Genomic DNA, 12,442 nt, shown 5'->3' with positions numbered 1-12,442 from the left:
CCCATCTTACCCCACTCACCTCATCTCTCTCTGTCTGAGTCACCCATCTTACCCCCCTCACCTCATCTCTCTCTGTCTGATTCACCCATCTTACCCCACTCACCCCATCTCTCTCTGTCTGAGTCACCCATCTTACCCCCCTCACCTCATCTCTCTCTGTCTGAGTCACCCATCTTACCCCACTCACCCCATCTCTCTCTGTCTGAGTCACCCATCTTACCCCACTCACCTCATCTCTCTCTGTCTGAGTCACCCATCTTACCCCACTCACCTCATCTCTCTCTGTCTAAGTCACCCATCTTACCCCACTCATCTCAACTCTCTCTGTCTGAGTCACCCATCTTACCCCACTCACCTCATCTCTCTCTGTCTGATTCACCCATCTTACCCCACTCACCTCATCTCTCTCTGTCTGATTCACCCATCTTACCCCACTCACCTCATCTCTCTCTGTCTGAGTCACCCATCTTACCCCACTCACCTCATCTCTCTCTGTCTGATTCACCCATCTTACCCCACTCACCTCATCTCTCTCTGTCTGATTCACCCATCTTACCCCACTCACCTCATCTCTCTCTGTCTGAGTCACCCATCTTACCCCACTCACCTCATCTCTCTCTGTCTGAGTCACCCATCTTACCCCACTCACCTCATCTCTCTCTGTCTGAGTCACCCATCTTACCCCACTCACCTCATCTCTCTCTGTCTGAGTCACCCATCTTACCCCACTCACCTCATCTCTCTCTGTCTAAGTCACCAATCTTACCCCCCTCACCTCATCTCTCTCTGTCTGAGTCACCCATCTTACCCCACTCACCTCATCTCTTACCCCACTCATCTCTCTCTGTCTGAGTCACCCATCTTACCCCACTCACCTCATCTCTCTCTGTCTGATTCACCCATCTTACCCCACTCATCTCTCTCTGTCTGAGTCACCCATCTTACCCCACTCACCTCATCTCTCTCTGTCTGAGTCACCCATCTTACCCCACTCACCTCATCTCTCTCTGTCTGAGTCACCCATCTTACCCCCCTCACCTCATCTCTCTCTGTCTGATTCACCCATCTTACCCCACTCACCTCATCTCTCTCTGTCTGATTCACCCATCTTACCCCACTCATCTCTCTCTGTCTGAGTCACCCATCTTACCCCACTCACCTCATCTCTCTCTGTCTGAGTCACCCATCTTACCCCACTCACCTCATCTCTCTCTGTCTGAGTCACCCATCTTACCCCCCTCACCTCATCTCTCTCTGTCTGAGTCACCCATCTTATCCCCCTCACCTCATCTCTCTCTGTCTGAGTCACCCATCTTACCCCACTCACCCCATCTCTCTCTGTCTGAGTCACCCATCTTACCCCACTCACCCCATCTCTCTCTGTCTGAGTCACCCATCTTACCCCACTCACCCCATCTCTCTCTGTCTGAGTCACCCATCTTACCCCACTCACCTCATCTCTCTCTGTCTGAGTCACCCATCTTACCCCACTCACCTCATCTCTCTCTGTCTAAGTCACCAATCTTACCCCCCTCACCTCATCTCTCTCTGTCTGAGTCACCCATCTTACCCCACTCACCTCATCTCTTACCCCACTCATCTCTCTCTGTCTGAGTCACCCATCTTACCCCACTCACCTCATCTCTCTCTGTCTGATTCACCCATCTTACCCCACTCATCTCTCTCTGTCTGAGTCACCCATCTTACCCCACTCACCTCATCTCTCTCTGTCTGATTCACCCATCTTACCCCACTCACCTCATCTCTCTCTGTCTGATTCACCCATCTTACCCCACTCACCTCATCTCTCTCTGTCTGAGTCACCCATCTTACCCCACTCATCTCATCTCTCTCTGTCTGAGTCACCCATCTTACCCCACTCACCTCATCTCTCTCTGTCTGATTCACCCATCTTACCCCCCTCACCTCATCTCTCTCTGTCTGATTCACCCATCTTACCCCACTCAACTCATCTCTCTCTGTCTGAGTCACCCATCTTACCCCACTCATCTCATCTCTCTCTGTCTGAGTCACCCATCTTACCCCACTCACCTCATCTCTCTCTGTCTGAGTCACCCATCTTATCCCCCTCACCTCATCTCTCTCTGTCTGAGTCACCCATCTTACCCCACTCACCCCATCTCTCTCTGTCTGAGTCACCCATCTTACCCCACTCATCTCATCTCTCTCTGTCTGAGTCACCCATCTTACCCCACTCACCTCATCTCTCTCTGTCTGAGTCACCCATCTTACCCCACTCACCTCATCTCTCTCTGTCTGATTCACCCATCTTACCCCACTCATCTCTCTCTGTCTGAGTCACCCATCTTACCCCACTCACCTCATCTCTCTCTGTCTGATTCACCCATCTTACCCCACTCATCTCTCTCTGTCTGAGTCACCCATCTTACCCCACTCACCTCATCTCTCTCTGTCTGAGTCACCCATCTTACCCCACTCACCTCATCTCTCTCTGTCTGAGTCACCCATCTTACCCCCCTCACCTCATCTCTCTCTGTCTGAGTCACCCATCTTACCCCACTCATCTCATCTCTCTCTGTCTGAGTCACCCATCTTACCCCACTCACCTCATCTCTCTCTGTCTGAGTCACCCATCTTACCCCACTCACCTCATCTCTCTCTGTCTGAGTCACCCATCTTACCCCACTCACCTCATCTCTCTCTGTCTGAGTCACCCATCTTACCCCCCTCACCTCATCTCTCTCTGTCTGAGTCACCCATCTTACCCCACTCATCATATCTCTCTCTGTCTGAGTCACCCATCTTACCCCACTCACCTCATCTCTCTCTGTCTGAGTCACCCATCTTACCCCACTCACCTCATCTCTCTCTGTCTGAGTCACCCATCTTACCCCACTCACCTCATCTCTCTCTGTCTGATTCACCCATCTTACCCCACTCATCTCTGTCTGAGTCACCCATCTTACCCCACTCACCTCATCTCTCTCTGTCTGATTCACCCATCTTACCCCACTCATCTCTCTCTGTCTGAGTCACCCATCTTACCCCACTCACCTCATCTCTCTCTGTCTGAGTCACCCATCTTACCCCACTCACCTCATCTCTCTCTGTCTGAGTCACCCATCTTACCCCCCTCACCTCATCTCTCTCTGTCTGAGTCACCCATCTTACCCCACTCATCTCATCTCTCTCTGTCTGAGTCACCCATCTTACCCCACTCACCTCATCTCTCTCTGTCTGAGTCACCCATCTTACCCCACTCACCTCATCTCTCTCTGTCTGAGTCACCCATCTTACCCCCCTCACCTCATCTCTCTCTGTCTGATTCACCCATCTTACCCCACTCATCTCTCTCTGTCTGAGTCACCCATCTTACCCCACTCACCTCATCTCTCTCTGTCTGATTCACCCATCTTACCCCACTCATCTCTCTCTGTCTGAGTCACCCATCTTACCTCCCTCACCTCATCTCTCTCTGTCTGAGTCACCCATCTTACCCAACCCAACTCATCTCTCTCTGTCTGAGTCACCCATCTTACCCCACCCACCTCATCTCTCTCTGTCTGAGTCACCCATCTTACCCCCCTCACCTCATCTCTCTCTGTCTGAGTCACCCATCTTACCCCACTCATCATATCTCTCTCTGTCTGAGTCACCCATCTTACCCCACTCACCTCATCTCTCTCTGTCTGAGTCACCCATCTTACCCCACTCACCTCATCTCTCTCTGTCTGAGTCACCCATCTTACCCCACTCACCTCATCTCTCTCTGTCTGATTCACCCATCTTACCCCACTCATCTCTCTCTGTCTGAGTCACCCATCTTACCCCACTCACCTCATCTCTCTCTGTCTGAGTCACCCATCTTACCCCACTCACCTCATCTCTCTCTGTCTGAGTCACCCATCTTACCCCCCTCACCTCATCTCTCTCTGTCTGAGTCACCCATCTTACCCCACTCATCTCATCTCTCTCTGTCTGAGTCACCCATCTTACCCCCCTCACCTCATCTCTCTCTGTCTGATTCACCCATCTTACCCCACTCATCTCTCTCTGTCTGAGTCACCCATCTTACCCCACTCACCTCATCTCTCTCTGTCTGATTCACCCATCTTACCCCACTCATCTCTCTCTGTCTGAGTCACCCATCTTACCTCCCTCACCTCATCTCTCTCTGTCTGAGTCACCCATCTTACCCAACCCAACTCATCTCTCTCTGTCTGAGTCACCCATCTTACCCCACCCACCTCATCTCTCTCTGTCTGAGTCACCCATCTTACCCCCCTCACCTCATCTCTCTCTGTCTGAGTCACCCATCTTACCCAACCCACCTCATCTCTCTCTGTCTGAGTCACCCATCTTACCCCCCTCACCTCATCTCTCTCTGTCTGATTCACCCATCTTACCCCACCGACCTCATCTCCACTCCTCTTTTCTTTCTTCCCCAGACACCCTTACCATTTCTTTTGCACTCTTTACAGTTCTTGCCCACTGCTACTTCTTGACAGTCATTGATGTTTTGCCAGTTATGAGCTCGCTCTCCCTCTTTCCTTCTTTTCCTTCTCTCTCACTGTCTCTCTGTCTTGCCTGCATGGCATGTTGGAGTGTGTGTGTGTGTGTGTGTGTGTGTGTGTGTGTGTGTGTGTGTGTGTGTGTGTGTGTGTGTGTGTGTGTGTGTTAGCACTCATCGATGTGGGCCTGTCATTGCCTCCTAAGTGCTTTGGCAATACTAGGGATCTGCTGTCATGCCAGTGCGACTAATCTCAATCGAATGACATTGAGCTCGTATTGAGACGGCGGGAAGGGACATGAGCGTGTGTTTGTATGCTCGGCCAAGCAGCTCCCTCAGTCACACACAGTAGCACAGTCTGGAAGTCCTTCTGTCTGGTGGATGGTCTGCTCTTTGTCTGTCTCTGTGTCTGTCTCTGTGTCTGTCCGTCTGTCTGTCTTTCTATCCACCTTCTCTTGTTCTTTCCTCTCCAACCATCTACCTTTCTATGCCATATCTCAGTCTCTCTTACTGTATTCTCTCCACCATCAGTCCATCTGTCTGTCTGTGTCAATATCTGGATAGAAAGAGCAGTACGCATTTCACGCATAAGGATTAGCCATTATCAAAGTCCACTAAAGCATTAACGTTTTTTGACATCACTGTCAAAGCGATAATTATGACTCAGCAAAAGAAACCCCCAAAATAAAAGGAACTTGGGTCGAGCATTGTCATTAAGTCCTTTCAAAGAGCAGAAGGTTTATCAACTGAGGCCAGGCTATAGTTTAGACATTCTTCTCAAGGGCGTGAGGACAGAGAAAGTGGGTCCATTTCTAAACCACTGCCACTTAAAAAAAAAAAAATGAAGTAAAGTTTCAGACTAGCTTTGTGTTCTAAAACTAATTTTCCTCTTTGTTGCTTGGTCTTATTGTGGGACTAACATCCTACTGCCTCATGAGTGCTTCAGAAATCTGCCAATCATACAAGGGTTGTTTTTCTCAACTTTACACGTTAACTCTCTACTAAGTTTACACAAGCTGCCAAAAATAAGGTCAAAACCATTACAACTTCTAAGTATCCTCTTCCTGTCCAGAATTAATCCAGGAAACATATAGAAAGAGCATGAATCGATTAACTTTCTCTGTGTGAATATAATGTAGAAGTAGAGATGGCCATGATGCTATGTCCATGTTGCTATGTCACTCCACTTACAACTTCAACGCCCTTTTGGCTGTAACCCATTTACTTTCCTATTTTCTCCTTCTCTCCGTATATCTCCCCCCTCTCTCCCTCTGTCTCTACATCCCTCCCTCTCCCTCCTTCCCTATCTCTCCCTCTCTTTCTGCCTCCCGCTTTCTCTCTCCACCCCTCTTTCTTTCTCTCTGCCTCCCTCACTCGCTCGCTCTCCTCTTCTCGCTCTCTTCTTTCTCTCTTTCTCCAGTCAGGATTAAACATTTATCTCTGCGGTTCCCCTCTCCTTTGGCCTTAAACGCCATGTGGATGATAAGAGTCGCTGGGATTTGTCAAATTGTGTGCCATCGATTAACTGACCTTTCACGCCTGCGAGTCTCTCAGCCACTCCACTAACTGCAGACAGGCCAGATAGAGAGATAGATGGATACATCTCGCTGTTATTATTGTGTACAAGTTTGTAGTTACCAGGTGTGCCGGGGAGAGAGGACATGGGTAGGGGGCGAGGAGAAAGAGATGAGGGAAAGGGAGGGGGTAGAGGAGATAGGGGGGGGTAGGATGAGATAGACACAGGGAGAGGGACTGAATAGTCCTTCAATTGTCCTATAGGTCCAGTATGTATGGAGAGAATTGTATGCATTAAAGAGAGGTTATAGGTATTGTGAGCTTTGCTACCCATATTGTATTATAAATCAGGTCAAGAGAACTACGTTTTTCTCTTATAACATACGAAACAAAATGGCTTCGATATCTTTGCTTTTATTCACTATTGAGCTTATCACTTGAGACAAACAGTGCTGATCAAAGCTCAAAAGGCATTGTGAAACCCATTCAGTATGAGGTGCAGTCACATTGGTTCAATTATAATGAGAAAATAATTGTACTTTCCCTTTTTGCGATGCTTAGCTATAATGTTTTATTGCCATGATAACAAGTATTGTCAATAGGTATATTTTGGATTTTGGTCTTATAGTTGAATAATAAACCAAAAAGTTGAAACATCAAAAACATGATTCCTTTCGGATAAACATTGGTAAATACATTCAGTTTGTGAGAGACAGTAGTCCTAACTGAAAAGCAAGAAGGAAGAAGGGGTATTGTCATCAATGGAGCGGGCTGCCACCAACCTGCACTCCCGCGTCGCCCCGCCTCAGAGATGCACCTGAGGCCGAAGCCCGAACTCCAAACACCGCACTGAACTGGACCTCTTTGGGCTGCGCTGGTTCCGGACGGAGAGACGAGGGAAGTCCCGCGTCGCACTATAGTGATGTTACACTAAAAAATGAATAGTTTCGTTCAACTTATTTGTGATTCAAACCATTTCAATAATATGTATTTTATTTAATAAATTAGATAAGGCTAATTCCGTTTGTAGCCTATTGTTGGCCCTATAACCACGTCATGTTGGCTATAAATTTGCCTCATCATGGCCTAGTGCTTCCCCAAAAGAGAAGACACTCTTGGGGAAGAAATAATCAAACACACGACAAGTGGAAGATATTCGTGCTTTCTTCCAGTTGAACAGAACCGTCCCTGGGACTTGACTTGTGTCCGGGAGGGCCACTTCAGCCTCTACATCACAGAAGAGCACAATGACAGGTGGAACCACTCCACCCATCCGATCAATCACCTTATTTACTCTTGACTGTCATGGCGAGAGGAGAGGAGACGGGTGGACTGGTGAGATGAGACAGGGGTAGACTACTGGCTCAGGCATATTCCCTGGAATTGAATGCCGCGCATCATCACTGAAGTGGGCCTCCTAGCGTCTCATACACTATCGATAGGGCGCTTGCCTTCCTCGAAACTGTATTGACCGCACTAACTAGCTGCACTTTGATCATACCAAATTAGCTTCCAGATGCAAGACATTAAGGATAATAACGTTTTCAGAAATCAAACCACACGGTGCTCATTTCAAAGTCGGCCTATGCGTTTACCCCGAATATTTGATGGTGCTATTAGCATTAGAACGTTGATTGTGGCTGAGAAGCAACATTCAACTAGGAGGCATTCAAAACACTGGTACCGAGCCTGAACTAAATGACAAGGTGAATAGCGGTGCCATGCATGGGCAAATGTTTGACCTTCAAAATTTGCTATAATTCTACAAATGCATTTCCTGAATTAAAGTGTGTATCCAAATGTTCATATATGTGAAATTATTGATATGGCTCCTATATGTAAGGTGTAACATTATATGTATGGGGAAATTATCAAGAGATAATCCAGGAAAATTCAATTTAGAAGTGGAGAAATGTCAGATTATGCATTTTCCTCAGTGGATTGATTAACTTGACGACATTGACCTCATCAGGTCACGTTAAAGCCAGGCGAGACGGCAGCTCGATATGACAGACTTCTTGGACAACTGCATGTGCAGGCATTTTGTTGGCGACATACTTTAAATTGATAATTTAATAATTATAATATATTTAAAATGTAATCGTTCATTTTGGAGTTCCTTGTCGACATATTATATTGTTGTATGCCTTTACATTTTAGTTTTGTACAAGAAAGTCATGGAATTAGAATTGATTATTTTGTAAGATACCGTTTTAACGTTGTAACAATTACATCTGTCATTATTGCAATATATTAAAATGGAACAATACTAATAATACTACTAGCCTACTACTACTACTAATAATAATAATAGTCTACGTATTTGCCAAAACGGCACATAAATAGGCCTACCAAAATGTGAGTAATTGTTGTTGTTATTATTATTATTATTATTATTATTATTATTATTAACTTGTTTAATCGATTCGAATTAAGTTAGAAACAACTTAAACTAAAATCACCGATAGCTTATAACAAATGTAGCCTAATTGGACTGGCGACGAACTTCAAACCCAAACTCAAGATGAGGGGGGAGGGAGGGCAGGGTGAGGGATGTGGGGAGAGATTTCCCCAAATGCTATTTAATGTCGGAAATATTTCTACCAAATATTGACAAGAGAAAGATAGAGGCAACCGGGAAAAGGCGGCACAAACCGCGGATATAAATGGTCAGTTTGGAGATGAGAGAAAATTAGGTTTGACACTTCCACCTAAACTCTGCAAGAACTTAACCAAGACAAAACTACAAAAGACAAAAATATATAGAAAGAATGTAACTTTCTAAGTAAACAATATACATTGAATTATAATATATTTTTAAGTGGAACACATTGAATGAGAGTGCAGGGAATTTTTTTGTTATTTTTTACTTTCACAATTTCGAACATTTAGTCCATCAAAAATATATCCTTAACAAAGCTTTCTGCCTTCCTTTTATCATGCATAAAAATCTGCACTGTTAACTATTTCTGTACACTATTTTTCGTAATTGACGCTGAATTAAATTAAATGTATTATTATTATTATTAGGCTCTTATCATTATTATTATTCAATATTGACAGCATTGTCATTATCGTCACCATTGTTACGTCTATATCATAGTAATAGCAATGCAAACCAATAGACTATTAGAAGAGTAGGTCTATAGTCTATTAAAATGAAGACAACTTTCATTTAAGCCTTGAACTCAGCAACTCACAGTAGATGAGCAGTGAGCAGTGGCAAAGTTGTGCAAAGTTAGATGATATTTTGAATAATTGAACAGAGAAAAAAATAAACATTCGGTCGGGTTAGGTGGACCTATTGATCTATCTCTTAATCTGGAATAGTTACATGCATCTATTGATTTATAAACACTGTTTATCTAGAAATGTACTGGCACAAATAATTGATAAGGTACACCCACGGTGCCCATAAATATGCATCAACGTTTCACTAGGGTAAACAACTTTTTGGAGGGTGGGGGGGCAAGTCAAGTCAAACAGAGGCTAGATTATTCCAAAAGATTTGAGGATTTTCTCTGCGTCTATATCGCTGCCAGGTCATCCGTGATCAGCATCGACACATCTCCAAATCCCATCTAGGCTAAACACGAAAGCGCGCGCGCACACACACAACTCTCTCTCTCACACACACACACACACACACACACACACACACACACACACACACACACACACACACACACACACACACACACACCTGAATTAGAAAAGCAAATTAACTCACAATACCACTTCTTTCAACTGCGATTAAAATCATATTATAATCGATTATATTCTAATAAACGTGTTATTTTTTCCAAAAAATCAAGTGCACATCCAAATTTGCCTAGCCTATTTCCAACTGTATGTTGTCCCTATCACAACAAATAACAGCATTGTAAACATGTGGGGCTATTATCTAAAGCCTAAAACACAAACTTTAGGTCTGATTTTGGATCCCCAACCGTTTTTTTTACAATCATCCGCAAACTTCTACTCGCGCAATGATGAATGGGTCTGCCAAAAGCACTGTTTCCCTTGCATGTTACATGTATTTGCATCCTGGCTCACGAGAGCGTGAAAAATATGACACAAAAATAAATGCATCTGCGGCCAAACATTACATACACTTTGTGAAGGTAAATTACGCTGGGTCACGCGCACGCGCGCACACACACACACACACAGAGCCCAGGTTGCACATAGCCCAGGTTGCACATAGCCCAGGTTGCACATAGCCGACATTGGACGCCTCTTGCTAGCCGTGTGAGTGGCTGTTTAATTGACTGATTGATACTGTGGTGTGGAGGTGAGGGTTAGACGTAAAGCGTTAACAAATAGAGACACTTAACGGCTAATCCGGGCCAGCACAGACAGCTCTGCGCGGGAGCTTCCCCGTCCGCGTGACGGGAGAGCAGCAGTGGTCTAACATGCATGCTGGGCTGGGCAAATCCGGAGACTCAGATGTGACTCCCCAAAATCTAGCCTATTTATGATTGTTCACTATTTCAGGTATGCTACTATATCCAGACTGGCAGCCAACTAGTAATAAAAAAAATAAAAATAAAAAACAATGATATAGATAGTTAATCGAATCTAAAGTAGCATTGTGTTAAAAGCTCAGGCTAATAACAATAATAATAATAATAATCCCAATAATATTGGTTTGTCACTTGACACAACAAGAAGTAAACCCACTAAAAAAACACAGATCCAAAATCTAACAAGCAATCATATAATTTTTCTAAAACTAAAACATTTTGACGGCCAAAGATATGGCATTATAGACGATGACATACCTCAAGTGTCTTTGCCCAGTGGTTCAGTATTCTTTAAACAGCCAAAGTGTGAGCAGTCTACCCAGGTGTGAGATCACTCTCCAGGCATTTGTTCCAGTGGCGGGGACCGTGGAAGCAGCACTACACTAACAACCTCGACCGAGGGAACTGACAGAGGGAGGGAGGGAGCGGAGGAGGTGTGCATCTCTCTGTGTGTAAGTAGTTAATTAGTAAATCCCCATTCGCTGTGCCTCGGGTCGGTTTGTTTTCCCCGGTCGACAAGCCGAGAGGAAAGAGAATTTGAAGTAGGATTCGACCCGTTTCCGCTCCTGTGTTTCGGAATGAGGTTTGTGTGTGTGTGTGTGTCTTTGTGTGTGTGCACGAGTTTGACTGTGTGTACATATGTGTGTTTTTCCTTTCACACTCTTCTTTTCATTCGCGCCGCCACAAGAGGAGCCCCTATGTCTTACCTCCTCACTGGTTAGTCACATATACTTCCTCACCCTTCCTCTGTTTTAGTGCCATTTTCCAAAAAATGGCAATTACCAAAATCTTTGACCATTTTTTTGTACTCAACAATGCAATTACGCGTCAATTAACAAAGTATTGGGTTATTTTGCACCGCTAACCTATTTCAGGATAGGCACAACCCATTGTCGTCAATTCAAAGTCTATTCCACGTTGGTTCAACGCAATTTCATTGAAATAACGTGGAAACAACGTTGATTCAACCAGTGTGTGCCTAGTGGGAAGACGTAGAATAAAGCCCCAAAATGTACCATTGTGCACTCAGTGACACCGTCAAACATCGTTATTGGTCGTTATTCTATCCCTTCACATATTCGCTCCCCTCACTATCCTCACTATTCTTTCAGACTGAATCCTCACTATTCTTTCAGACTGAATCCTCACTATTCCTTCAGACTGAATCCTCACTACTCCTGGTTAGATCCCATGCCAGATGATGCCTAAAAACTCATAAGCCACAGCCACTGACATATTTCTAGAGGGAATTCAACATAATAAGTCAAAGAAATGGTGAAGATATTAAGAAGATACAGTATCATTCACTTTCACAGTCAATGGCCATTTATTTCCTCTTACCACACATCCAACATTCAATAAAGGGGTGTAGTTAAATGTCTCTATGGGACATAATTCCCTAAATATCATTGTATATACCACAATTACTAACAAGAGTAAAAAGACACGTAGGGCTGCAAAAGGAAGGCTGTACCGCTACGCTATATCACACACACACACACTTCAATGCACGTCCTCAGTCCCATGCCAGCAATCGACCCTGCCCTAACCAACTTTAATTACTTAATTGATCCTCAATCAGCTACTTAATAATCAGTTAGGTAAACCTATGGAACTCACTCGAGTGCAGAGAGGTGCAGTATCTGACAAGGGAGTCACCGAGACAGAGGAGAAGATGGAGAGGGATGTGGTGATGGGGTGCATGATGGGTAGCAAGAGATAGTGTGTGTATCACAGGAGGTTGATGACACCTTAATTGGGGAGGACGGGCTCGTGGTAATGGCTGGTGCAGAATAGGTATCTTACACATGGTTTCCATGGTTTCCATGTGTTTGATGCCATTCCATTCGCTCCATTCCAGACATTACCATGAGCCGTCCTCCCCCCAGCAGCCTCCACTGGCGTATAG

The 12,442-nt window shown here is 45.0% G+C and overlaps 1 protein-coding gene across 2 annotated transcripts in view; it reads right to left on the bottom strand.

Annotated features, from left to right (window-relative positions):
* LOC129837744 (ETS domain-containing transcription factor ERF-like) overlaps positions 1 to 12,200 on the bottom strand; it is a 55,562-nt gene extending 43,362 nt beyond the window's left edge. Inside the window, exons 1-2 of one of the 2 annotated variants that reach the window (XM_055904163.1) lie at positions 10,792 to 12,200; positions 6,790 to 6,937 (exon numbers count right to left, since the gene is read on the bottom strand). The gene's annotated coding sequence lies outside the window, so the exon portion shown is untranslated. The remainder of the gene's footprint in view (positions 1 to 6,789; positions 6,938 to 10,791) is intronic. The other variant, XM_055904164.1, reaches the window with a different exon arrangement.
* Between the last annotated feature and the right edge of the window lie 242 nt (positions 12,201 to 12,442).

The sequence above is a fragment of the Salvelinus fontinalis genome, chromosome 38, assembly GCF_029448725.1.
Source record: "Salvelinus fontinalis isolate EN_2023a chromosome 38, ASM2944872v1, whole genome shotgun sequence".
Lineage (NCBI taxonomy): Eukaryota > Metazoa > Chordata > Actinopteri > Salmoniformes > Salmonidae > Salvelinus > Salvelinus fontinalis.
Note: the sequence above shows the minus strand (reverse complement) of the source record. Positions and strands in the feature narration are given on the sequence as shown.